The sequence below is a fragment of the Pelodiscus sinensis genome, chromosome 22 (assembly GCF_049634645.1).
Source record: "Pelodiscus sinensis isolate JC-2024 chromosome 22, ASM4963464v1, whole genome shotgun sequence".
Taxonomy (NCBI): domain Eukaryota; kingdom Metazoa; phylum Chordata; order Testudines; family Trionychidae; genus Pelodiscus; species Pelodiscus sinensis.
Window position 1 is genome coordinate 4226484 of NC_134732.1, and position 13075 is coordinate 4239558.

A 13075-nucleotide genomic window follows, 5' to 3' on the forward strand; every position below is an offset into this window, starting at 1 on the left:
CAGAGCGCGCCAGGGCTGGTGGGGGTGGGGCAGGGTGGAGATGGTGCGGGGGCTGGAACCCCCAGTCGCCAGGGTGCGCCCCGCAGCTCTCCAAGGCAGCGAGGAAACGGGCGCCGGGCTGGTAGCTCCTGGGGCTCTGGAACCCGGCCTGGGCTAACCGGTGCAAAGCTCCAGCCTGCTCCGCTTGGCAGGGATTTGCCCCCCAGGCTGCACCCAGCTGAGGGCATCGGCCGCTTTTCCCTACCTGCAGCGACAAGCTGCGGGCTCCCTAGCTCCTCCCTGTCCAGCCTAACCCGCTGGCTCCCAGCCTTGTCCAGCGTCCGGGCCCCTTTTCAATCTATTACAACTTCACCCCCCCCCCAAAATAGCGGTGCCTGCAGCCTGCACGTCCCGCCTCCCGAGCCAAGCCCCTCAGCCCGCTGGGGAAGCAACGGGCGGGCCGAAGGACGCGCTGGCTGCAAGAGACTCCCTGAGAGTTTTAGTTGCTGATTCCTCTGCGTCGGGTCTGGCGACAGCCCCTGGTGCTCTTGGAGGTGGAGCCACGGACAAGAGGCATCCTCTGGGATGCACTGTTGAGTCAGGATTTACACTCCTTGGGAACACCCGGTAGGAGGTAACTGGCAACAGCATTACAGTTTTTTCTGATAATTGCCCTGTTCTGTCTAGGCACTGGGGCGGTGTTCCCAGCCCTTTGGGCTGACTCTGTTTCAGAATCCTAATGCCACACCCCTGTACAAACTGCAGAGCCAAAGTGCTCCCCAGGATGCAAAGTGATGTGCAGGTGCTGTGTATGGTTCGGATGGTTCTGTAGTCAAGCGCCCCTTGTCCCTGAATCTCTCCATCTGACCCAAGAGACTTGTGCAGCTTTCTCTGACAGAGAATACTTGGAAATCGTCTCTCCCTGCAAAAAACCTGAATCTTAACTGGACTCTATAAAGCCAAACGTGATGACTAGTTTCAGAGGGGTAGCCGAGTTAGTCTGTAACAAGCAAAACTTAAAAAACAACAAATAGTCTAGTGGCACTTCCAAGACTAAATAATTAAGAGGCTGGTAAGAACCATCAGTTTGCACTAGGAAAGGAAGAGTATTATGACTAGTGTCCTGCTACGTGGCGGCTCTTTTATTCCTCCTTCAGAGCTTCAAGGCTGGGTTTAATCATGCCATCTGGCAGGCGGGATGGCTTGGGACTTGGTGACGTGGGGCACGGATTAGTATTCCACAGGTGTGACCGAATGTGACGGTCCTAGCTTTTACTGTTTAGGAAGAGTTCTTGAAGAAACACAGGCACACAAACTCTCTCAAATATGTAGTAGATTTTTAGACGGGCACTCAATCTTAGTTCAGACTTGAGGTAATAAAGAATTCGCCACATCCCTAGTTCCAGGGGCCAGATTTAGGAAATATTAAAATATAGCGCTTGATTTTTGCATCTTAATTTGTAATGTCCCTTTTGGAGGTGAAATTGATATAAATATTCCACTGAGCTGTGAAAAGATTTCCAGGATAAATGAGTGCCTTTCCCTGGTAATAATGAGAAGAGGGCTTTCTACACAAGAAGGTTCAAGATCTAATCAGAACAGGATGTGTGTTTCTGATCATATAAATACATATGTTTGAGGCAGATGGGCAATACATGCAACACTTATGGAAAAATAAGCGGTTTTGAATTACTCCGGTGGGGCCCGTGTGCTACCATGCATAAACCAGGTTATCTTTCATTCTAGAAATATTTACAGAAGCTCTCCCATGCTCTCAAGGCAGTGCATGTGGCCAGCAATAAACCTGAACTCCCATCACTAATGGGCCCAAGCTCAAACACCAGCTATTTTTATGTGATGCAGACCCAGCTGTGGCCAAAAATAACAAGCTGATTGAGCCAACAAGTTGGCCGGGTCCTGGAGGGGTGGGGGGCGTGGTTCTAGTATGAGAGAGGCATTTGCTAGGATGTACAGTGATGTGGGTCTGGCATTTTCCATGCCCTGTCCCCCATGGGCAAGCTCTGAAATGATCTGATCATTAATACTCTGGGAAGACGGGGCAGATTTTAGGTGCACAAATGTCTAACGTGACCGAGCCACGGTGCTAAGCACATGGACCATGTGATGTAATATTCCATCTCAAGCCAAAACAGGTGGCACTGGTTTCTTTTTATGGATATTCTCTGGGTGCCGTTTTTTAAAAAAGCCCCCCCTTTCATAAGCCTTTTATTTATAGCAGGGCCGCCGGGTTGATGTCACTCCTAATGCACGTGGTCCTTTGCCTTGTGTGAAAGATGCTGGGTTTGATTCCAGTATCAGCGGGAATTAAAACTTCCCCTCTGCCCAGCCCTGCTATACCATCTGCTGCATGTGGCGTGGTTTTTTCCCCTGCTGCCTTGGGTTGATTTAAGCCAGGCTCAGGGAAGGAAAGCGCAGAACGCCCTTTGTAGAGCAGAGGGCGGAAGGCAAAGTAAATCCGCTGACCATTATTGGTCCCATTGTGAGTGATGCTGGACATACATCCCAAAAGGCACCATCCCTGTGCTGAAGGGCTCGTGATCCAATATAAGCCAGACTCCGAAATTCCAACAGAGGGGAGGGCTAAGGCAAAGAGGCAGGAGGAACAGAAATCAAGCACTTCCTGTTACGGGACTGGGAAATGCAGTTAATAGTCTGTGCTCTCTGTAAGATGGGGGCTTGGGCAGCCACCCAAGAGAGTGAGATGCCGCCCAGCTGATTAGCAGAGCACCCACAGCCAGCAGCCTGTGGTTCCCCTGGTGGTGCACATGCCTCAGTGCACATAACAAAATTTATTCCACACATCTGGAAAAATGTACAGGGAATACTGATGGTGCTACAAACGTGGTTTTCTCAGCATCAGTCATTGCATTTGGATTATACTTAATCGCTGCAAAGGAGGGATTGGTCTACCCATCGCTTCTCTAACACTTGCCCACCTATTCAGCTTCACAGCTGGTTTTATTTTTGCCCCTCTATCAGACTTCTGTTAGTTGGCCTGTTTCCTTTTCTCCTCTCCCTCCCCTCCCCCCCGCTTTACTATTTCCCTTCCCTCTGAGCTGTGTTCGGGTGTGAGATGAACCCCACTCCCTCCTCGCCGTCCCTCTTCTGCCAGGCTTCTGGAGAGACTCTTTACCCCAAAGCTACCCCGGGGGGAACCAGTCACTGGCCTTAACAGCCCCTCTTGCTGCCTGCACAGTGTGTGTCCTTGGACCGGGAGTGAGCTGAGGCTGGACTGGGCCTTTCGTGCCCAGAAGGGGAAGAGCAGAGCGTGCAAAGCGGGAAATGGGGGGAGCAAGGCGGGAAATGGGGGGAGCAGGGTGGATGCTGGTGTCTGCTAATGTGCTGTCTACCTGCTCCCCTGGCCCACGACATAGCTGGAGTGGCAAACTCAGCCCCTGCTTTCTGTCAGGAGATAGATCCTGGGGTAGAGGAAAGGAAAACCACCATCATAAACTAGCCTCCAATCAGCCATCCCCTGTGAAACACAAGTGGCTGCGTCTAGACTGGCATGATTTTCCGCAAATGCTTTTAATGGAAAAGTTTTCCGTTAAAAGCATTTGCAGAAAAGAGGGTCTAGATTGGTACGGACGATTTTCCGCAAAAGCGCTTTTTGCAGAAAAGCGTCCGTGCCAATATAGATGCGGTTTTGTGCAAGAAAGCCCCGTTCGTCATTTTTGCCATCGGGGCATTTTTGCACAAAACAATACCGCGTTGTCTACACTGGCCCTCTTGCACAAAAGCATTTGCACAAGAGGGCTTTTGCCCGAACAGGAGCAGCATAGTATTTGCGCAAGAACATTGACGAACTTCCGCAAGAACACTGACGATCTCATGTAAGATTAAGAGGCCAGTGTAGACAGCTGACAAGTTTTTCCACAAAAGCAGCTGCTTTTGCGGAAAAACTTGCCAGTCTAGACGCAGCCAAGGGCTACATCTACACTGGTGTGATCTTGTGCCATAGATATGCAAATGAGGCTAAGCGTGGAATATTGCTGAGCTTCATTTGCATATCTAATGAGCCGCCATTTTTGCAGAAGAAGCTCTTGCGCCAGAAGGAGCTGTCTACACTGCCTCTTCTTGCGCAAGAAAAACCCTCTTGCGCAATGCCGTTATTCCTGAAATTAATCAGCGTAGCGGCATTGCGCAAGAGGGTTTTTCTTGAGCAAGAAGGGGCAGTGTAGACAGCTTCTTCTGGAGCAAGAGCCTCTTCTGCAAAAATGGCGGCTCATTAGATATGCAAATGAGGCTCAGTGATATTCCATGCTTAGCCTCATTTGCATATCTCTGGCGCAAGATCGCGCCAGTGTAGACATAGCCAAGGGGTTTGCTTCTTGGGACTTCCTGGGCAGGAGGAGAAGGAAAACCCATTTCTTAAGGGAAGGGTTTAGAATTTAGAGCTTAGGGCAGACTCCAGCATCCAGCTGGCTTGACCTTGCTCAGAGGCAGGGAAATACAGAGGAAAATCCATCATCTTGCACCAAATTCAGTCCCCTGATCCTGTGTTGGGCTGGAGGATTGTCAGGATTGTGTCCGCCTGCAATGGCCACAATCCAGCAAAGCCTGCAGCTTGTTGCAGTATTCCTGAGACATTCACGACCCATCCCATCCACACGCACATGCAAGAGATTTTTGCCATGCTGGGCTACAGCTCCCCATGGCTGTGAAATGGGGAGTGGTTGGAATTGGATTTGTGGTCCAGGTGCTTTCAGGTACATGTTGGTTCAACAGCTAGCACCTGGGGGCCTTGGTGTCTAGTCAACACACGTGTTGCATTACAAATTATTATGGAAAGGGGCCTCTTCAAAGAGAGCCTGATTGGGGGTGCGCCACTAAGCTCCATTAAGGCTTTTCTTACTACGTCTTCCAGAGCCTCTGGGCTGCTGTCGAAGCAGCCGCCCTCTTGCTTGTCTATGACGTATGGTGCAGCTGTGCTGCTAACCACTGAACCGGCCTGCGCGGTTGATGCTAATAAAGATAGCAAGAGCGAGTGCCAACATTTGCAGGCCTGCTCGCCTGACGTTAGGTGCCTTAACAAATAGACATTCTGCAGGAGCTGTGGACTAGGGTTGCCAGATGGTCTCCCAAAAATACTGGACACGCGGTATTTTTTTGGTCGAGCAAAAAAAAAAAATTAATAAGCCCTCTCCCCTGTTCTGGGGTGCCCAGAGCGGTGATCCCAGGCTGGAAGGCGGGGCCACGATCGGCGCTGGGAGCCTCTGATTGCACAGAAGCCTGGCGGGGGGAGTGGCTGGCAATCCCAGCCACTCCCCTCGCCCCCGCCAGACTCCCAGCGCTGATCGTAGCCCCGCCTTCCAGCCACTCCCCCCCGCCCACGCCAGGCTTCCGTCTGGTGCGCAGCCGGAAAAATCAGAGAATACCGGACATTGCACATGTCTGGTATGCTCTGATTTTTTTACCGGACAAAGAGTGCAAATACCAGACTGTCCGGTAGAATACCGGACACCTGGAAACCCTACTGTGGACAGGCAGTACCACATGGCTCAGCACCTCAGAAAATCAGGTTTATGTCTCCGTCTGAATACGAACTTCAGGGCTACGTCTAGACTGGCATGATTTTCCACAAATGCTTTTAACGGAAAAGTTTTCCATTAAAAGCATTTGCGGAAAAGAGCGTCCGGATTGGCACAGACACTTTTCTGCAAAAGCACTTTTTGCGGAAAAGCGTCCGTGCCAATCTAGATGCTCTTTTCCGCAAATGCTTTTAACGGAAAACTTTTCAGTTAAAAGCATTTGTGGAAAATCATGCCAGTCTAGAGGTAGCCTATGTGTTCCAGAGGATGAGATGTCAAGCCCTGCACGGATGTACTTTCATGCACTTTTTTTAAGGCCTGGCTCTCGCCAAGTGTGGCACAGAGCCAGGTGACGAATGAGTTTTGGTTCTCTGGCAATTTGGAAAAGTTGGGAAAAAAATCATCCTGAATTGAAAAACCCCCAGTTCTTCAGAACTTTCACTGAACTGGAAACGTGGCACGATAATTCATTTGAGGTGAAGGAAACATCTAGATTTTCCCCCATTTTAAAACATTTGCTTGGTTTTAATGAAATAAAATACTAAAATGTTTGTTTCAAGCTGAAAAATCAAATTTTTAAAAATGCTGAAATGCAACATTTAGATTGGTGGTGGGAAAGTTGTTTAGGGCTTCTCTCCACCCAGATAATTTGGTGCTACCAGCATGAACTCTCAAAGCTTTTAGGTGTTGCCAGATCTGCAGGGTTAGCCAAAAAATAAGCACTGTCACCATTCGCTATTGCTAAGCATCATCCGTTCCCTTTGGCTTGCACTAGCATTGAAGGCTGTCGGCTCTGAGTGAAGAGTCATTCCAGACTTTCTTGTGTGAAAGGTATTGGTTTCCATGTCCCATCTCGTTTGATTAATTCCAGGGTATGCAGAGAAAGCACTTGGATTTTTCAACACTGAGAAATTCTGGCGCTCAGGAATCATTTGGGGAGGGTGCAAATCAAACATGGGCTCTGTGCTGAAAAGCTAATGTAAACTAAGCAGAGTGAAATATTACCTGAAAGCACCGCTGGAGCCTGGGTCTGGTGATGACCTTTCAACCCGAGGCTAATAGTCACCTCTTTGCAAGACATCTTTTTAATAGACCTGGGTGGCAAGCACTAATTCTCCCCGCACCACCCCACGCTCTCAGCCCTGCTTTATGTTGCACCGAGGCAAATTACAGCCCCATATGAACACTCGGCTTGTCCAGCAGCAGCGGTGAGAGTAATAGTACCTACAGCAGCCAGGGAAGCTGGTACCGTGGTCGGCTTATAATTAGAGCTAGATTCCCTGACACATCTGTCTGTGCTGCCTGCTGCTTTTCTGTGAGCAGGGCAGGTGCTGAAATTTGCAGTGAGCCTCCTGTCACAGCCTATAAAACCGGAGCAAAACTCAGATGATCTGCTGGCTGAAGTCAAGGCACAAGAGCAGAGGAGAATCCCTAATCTTGTTGTCTCTGTGTCCTCCGCAGTCCAAATCTAACTAGCCGCGACGCTGGGGATGCAGCAGCCAGCTGAGCAGATGGCGTTTCTCTCCCAAAGTCCTAGTTTCTGAGGCTTGCTAAGAAAGTAAATCAATCAACTTCCCCCGAAGGCCTTGAGAGAAATAACATGATTCAAATCCACTTCTGTTTAGGGCCTGTCAACCTTGACCGTGTCTCTAGCCCACAATGCTGGTAATTAGTGCAGCACTAATGAGGAGAGTTGAACTTTGCCTGGTTGTGAAGGGCCCACTGGCAGCAGAATGTTTTGAAAGGTTAACGGTCGCGCTAGGTCAGTAAGGGCTGAGGGTGTCCTGCCTTGGAGGTGTAAGGATATGCAAGGGAAAGGTGATGGAAGGAAGCACATCGCAGCCCTTCTTTGCAGCTCTTCAGTCTGTTACATGCAGTGGATCACAGTGGTGCTCTAGAGTTGCAGCAGTGAGGGCGTAGTTACGTTGGCAAGGCATTTTCCACGTGGCTCTCCGTGTGTTCTCCAGGGAGTCAAACTGGATGGTCACAGTGATCCTGTCTGGCCACTGTCTGTCAGGCTGCGAAGGCTGATTTCTTTTCCTTTCCTTTTCTCCTCATCTTTTCTACACCCACACGATCCTCTATCCCTCCTTCAGCACGTCTGCACAAATGCACCGTGCCCCCAGAGTTCCTACTGGTGTGCCCTTGCTAGAGGAGAGTGTTTCAGGGAGATTGGGCACGATCTGTCAGAGAAGCGAGACTTTACAATTCTGGCATTTCGAGTCGCTGTGACGAACAATCTGCGATAAAACTTTGGGTTAGGAACCCCCCATTTGTCATTAAAAATGTTTGGAAGTGTCGCTATTTCTACACGTTTTACTAAGTTGCTGGCTCATTTCCAAGTGGCTCGCTATAGGCAATTATTTTTCTGAGGGTTTATGCCTCGGGGGGGGGGGGGGGGGAGAGTCAAACAGCAGGGGTAGAATTGTGGCCTCCAGGGCTGGCCTTATGGTGAGGCGAACTGAGGTGGCCGCCTCAGGTGCCAGACAGAGGGCGGGCGCCACTAGAACCCAGAGTGTAGAAAATTGTGTCTGCTGCTGATGCATACGGGGCGTCATTTGAGCTCTCTGCCTCAGGTGCCAAAATGTGGGCCGGCCCTGGGGGGCCTCGATATTTTAATGTGAGAGTCTCTTGAGAGAAATGATTTATGAGGTTGTAGCAACTGCTGCATGTTGCCCAGCCACCACTAGATGGGGACAGTGCGCTATTACCGTCTGAGTGGGTGTGGCTTACAGCTGCAGAGATACGGTTTGGGTCAGGTCTGGTACAACTCACTGGGAAGCAAGGCTCAGTGCTGTGGAGCAGACTAGCCCCAGGCACGGAGAGCTCCAGACTAGCCCCTCGTGGAGGAAGGGAGCAGCGGCAGACGCTGTCTGGAGAGTGCAGTGAGCCTGCCAGTGGTTCTGCTTGGCTCTCCGGAGCGAAGGTGAATAGGACGTTAAGGACTTCCTGGCACGTAGTGTTCCGCTGTGCACTAGCCAGCCTTATTAAACTGCTCCTGGTCCTGACATCTGTGGGGAACTGAAGGTGCTGAGCACCTTGCAGGGTCTGGCCCTCTGTTTACTATACGCTATACAGCTCCTTTTTTCCCCGCTATCAACACTACTTCTGTTACATAGCTATTGAGTATCTGCATCTCCTCAAAGCCCCACAGAAACGACACAATAAGATACTTATTGCATATGCACAGTTCCTGGTCAGGGAATTCATAATGAACTTAAATGGGGAGAAGGCAAGGCTTAGGGTCAGAGTTAAGGTTGTTTTTAGAGTCCTGTTTCCTTTCCATAAGGAGGCCTGGCTTGTCACCAGGGAAGGTACTGAGCTATTAAATACATGAGCCCGTAGCTCAGTATGAGGCATTGTTAACCCTTATCATCCCTGTGTGTGGTAATTCTGATGCTGGTTTATTTCAGATTATTTTAAACCTGTTCGTAAGCACTTTAAGATAAATCCCCAAATAAGTCATTTTTAAATGGAAATGAGTATGTCCCTGCGGATTTGCAGTGGGCTAAAGACATACTTTCAGGCTTGTTAACCCCAGACATGTAAAAATCACAAGTCACCCCCACCCCGTGCAATCACAGACCTTAGAACTTTTATTTATGCTAAAATTCGACAGGTTGGGAATGGGCCTTAATGGAGATGATAATTATCTTACACATTACAAAGACAGCCTCCCCACTTTATGAATGGGTCTTAACAAAGATGCTAATTACCTTACCCATTACAAAGATAGTGTGGTGTTTTAGATGCTGTTTCTAATTATTAGAACTGGGAGCACGGGCTGTTGGGAAGCTGGAAGCATAGGAAACAGGAAGGAGGGGGAGGAGATGGGCCAGGCCTAAGTGAGAGCTACAGAGAGGAGCAGCAGCAGCTTTGGAAAGAGGTTTCACCTTTGGTAAATAAAGGCCTGTTGAAGTTTGTTACTACCTTGATTGCATGATACAACAGATAGCTTTGCCAATTATCACCCCTAGTATCATTAGCTCATAGATACTAGCCCTCCCCCTCGCCCCCCTTTCTGTTCTAAATCTGATTTGTCAGTTTTATAATGTGTTCACTTTTTTTCATTGTATCCCTTTGGTATATATGGTTGTGCCAATTCTCTTCCACAATTTAATCTGAGGAAGTGGGTCTGGCCCAGGAAAGCTCATCACCTAAGAAACCATCTTTGCTAGTCTATAAAGTGCTGCATAGTCCGGTCTTTTGTCCCCACCTTTTGATATTCATAGTGACCCCAGATTAGCCACTTAATTGACTCTTACAGTAAGCAATTTCCTCCTTCCTTGTCACCCCCCTCAACTCCCACCTTCTATTCTATGTAGCTGATTTGTCAGTTTGTATTTTTTTGGTGCAGCCCATGTTTCCTTGCTATTGTAATTTGCAGTAGCTAGATGAAAGCAAGCTCAGGTTTGTCTAAGCATACTGCAGTCACACCTCTGAGTGTGCAGTGTACACGTGCCCTTAGGAAACTTATTTTCCTTTCTGTTATCAAGCTTGGAATTGTATAGATGCTGTTTGACCTCTCCATACCAGATTAAAAACACAATCACACTCACACATCTCTGGATGTTGTCTAGGGACCTTCACATGCTTATCTCAGATCATGCATTGAAGGTACCATAATAAAAAATCTTTTGAGGCTGTTTCAACATTAGTGAAAATCGACTCACCTTCCAAATATTGACTGGCTTGTCATTATTTCTATCGCAGTATCACCTATGGATGCAAAATAGAGATTAAGAGTCCATTTGCCTTGGCAGCTCAATACCAAAAAGACTGCTTCTATAATTGAGACCTCTTGCTCCATAAAGAAACAATTGAAGGGGTTAGATTTTTGTGCATCTTGAAGTTGGATAGCGGGGGGGGGGGGGGGGGGGGGGGGGAATCTGGCACATGTGAAGTGAATGGCTTGGTTATTTGTAAGATGGGACTAGTTACTAACCAAACCTGGTAGAAAATGGAGTGGCAGAGGAGGAGTTAATGTTAGAGCTGGTTAAAAATTTTCTATCAAGGTGACTTTTGGACAGAAAATGCAGTTTCTGCAAATATCTATTGCTGCTGATTTTGTTTTGTTTTCTGTTGGGAGGACAAATAGATTATTTCATTTTGGATTGGCTCACAGGGAGATGCAGTGTAAGGCTGAACGGCCGTGAAACAAAACGGGTTCTCTCAATTCAGCAAACCAAAGCGAAATGTTTCACCTTGGGAATGTCAAAATGCGCATCGCTGTCTCCAATCCTCAACTTTCAGGAATTTCACATTTTGTGAAAAACCTTCTGTGTTGCTCTTTTGTCCCGTAAGGGGATGAAAACAAATATGGACATTTCCCACAGGATGGAATTCTAATTTTTTTTCACTCTGTGCTAATATTAAAATTATGGTCAGACTATACATGAGTCAATATCCTCTCTCACGTGACAACTGAAACCATCACCAAGTGGGAGCCTTTAACATCCTAAGGTTGCTACCCGGCATTCATTCATTTAGAAAGCATCACGCACTTGTCCCTCCCTGGCTCTTTTCAGTTTAAATGCTCAATGGTTTTTTTCCATCCATTTCGTAAATAGGACAACAGCCACTTGCTTTGTCCCTTAGGAAGGGAGAGAAGTTTCTTACATTTTATTGATGGAATTACCCCCCACTATTTCATGCATAGAACTTTAAAGCAGAGGAGATAAAATCCAAGGAGTTCTTGTCTCCTTGGGCTCTTTCATTTGTATCATCTACTGTATATTTGAGAGAGTTTGTGTATCTGTGGGTACGTCTAGACTACCGGGTTTTGTCAACAGAAGTTTTGTCGACAGTATCTGTCGACAAAACTTCAGTCGACAAAGAGCGTCCAGACATATTGAGTTCTGTCGACAAAGCAAGCTGCTTTGTCGACAGAACCCTGTAGTCTAGACGCAACCCTACAGGCAATAACACCTTCTGTCGACAGAAGATGTTATGCCTCGTAAAATGAGGGATACCAGTGTCGACAAAACTGCTGAGTTCTGTCGACGTTATGTCGACAGAACTCAGCGGTAGTGTAGACGCTGGTATAGTTTTGTCAACAAAAGTCCACTTTTGTCGACAAAACTCAGGAGTCTAGACACATCCCTGTGAGTCTGTAAGTGCGCTTGTTCAATAACTTCTAAACGGTAAGAGTAAGGACCACCAAATTCGATACGTAGCTTCCTCTTCTCCTAACTTAAAGCAAGGCCAAGGGTTGGTTGCGCCAGGGCAATGGGATGAGCCTGGAATTCGACTGTTTTTTATAAAATGGAAAGGGAGGAGTGGGACAATTACACTGCAGAATGACCACAGGGGCCAGCAAGGGCCAGAGATGGGGACCTGGACAACTATAACCCCATTGGGCCAGCAGGGGGCAGGGGTAAAGAAAGGAACAGCTATCCTCTACTCCTGTATAATTCAGAGAGATTGTCTGTGTGTGTGTGTCTGTCCCCCAGCTAAGGGACATGCAAGCCTGCCTCCGGCTGTGCCCGCTGTGGTGGGCATGGAGAGGCAGTTCTCACTTGGCCCCAAGCTGTTGCGGTGACAGAGGGCTGGCGTCATGCTCTTTCCCCAGGACAGCCTGCATACTGAACCCCTCCCCCGCCCCCTAGAGCAATGATTTAAATGAAGAAAACCAAAAGTTATTTGAGTTCAGGACCCAAAGAACACTGGCTAAATCTTCTAGGATAGTTATCAGATAATGAATATAAATATTGTTCTTACATTTCAGAGTTCAGTATATGGCAGTATGCAGAGTAGGGTTACCAGGTAGACCCCCCCCCCCAAATACTGGACACACTTGATCATGGGCAGGAGGGGGGCAGGGACTGGCCAGGAGGTGGGCGGGAAGCGGGGGGGCGGGGGCTGCGGGGCTGGCCGGGAGGAAGGGGGGCGGGAAGCAGAGCTTGCGGGGGGAGGGTGCAGCCAGTTCTCCAGCTGTAAAATGGGGATAAAAACAACAAAATCGAGATGGGGGCCATGTATGTTTGTATCATTGAGATGGGGGCCAGGAAAATGCTTGAGGGGAGGAAATGGAATAAGGAGCATGGAACTTACCGAAAGCAGCTTTGTGGGGGACATTAGAGGACCCCCAAGGTCGGTAGGAGTGGGACTTCTCCATGTTAAAGGCATGTGTGCTCAAAAACCTGGCTGGATCGGGGCCACACAAAATGGCTGCGCTGCTGAGTATTGAAGTATGGTTTGTGGCCCCTCGGGGAGTGAGAAGGTGTCTATGAGGAGCAAATGCCGTGTATTTGTGGGTACTAGGAGAGAAAGGTGACGTCGCTGGCCTGTAAGGATGGAGAAGACAATTCAGCCCTTTGCCATCCTCGGGATCTGCTGCAGTCACGGGAGTCCCCGATCCCACCCGGCTTCCCCAAAGTCATGTAGACGCTTCTGCCCTCTAGCCAGGGGCTGGTTAAAATGAAAACACTCCTCGGGTCCCCTTCCTGGGTGAGTGAACCAGGGAAAATTTTGCAGCCTTTGGATACAAGGGGAAAACTTTGGGGTGACTAGAAGCACAGTCAATGTCATGGGCAGGATGGGAG

At 48.6% G+C, this 13075-nt stretch overlaps 1 protein-coding gene across 4 annotated transcripts in view; it reads left to right on the plus strand.

The window, feature by feature from the left end:
• LOC102452610 (uncharacterized) overlaps positions 1–13075 on the plus strand; it is a 223612-nt gene that overhangs the window by 489 nt on the left and 210048 nt on the right. The window lies entirely within an intron of this gene.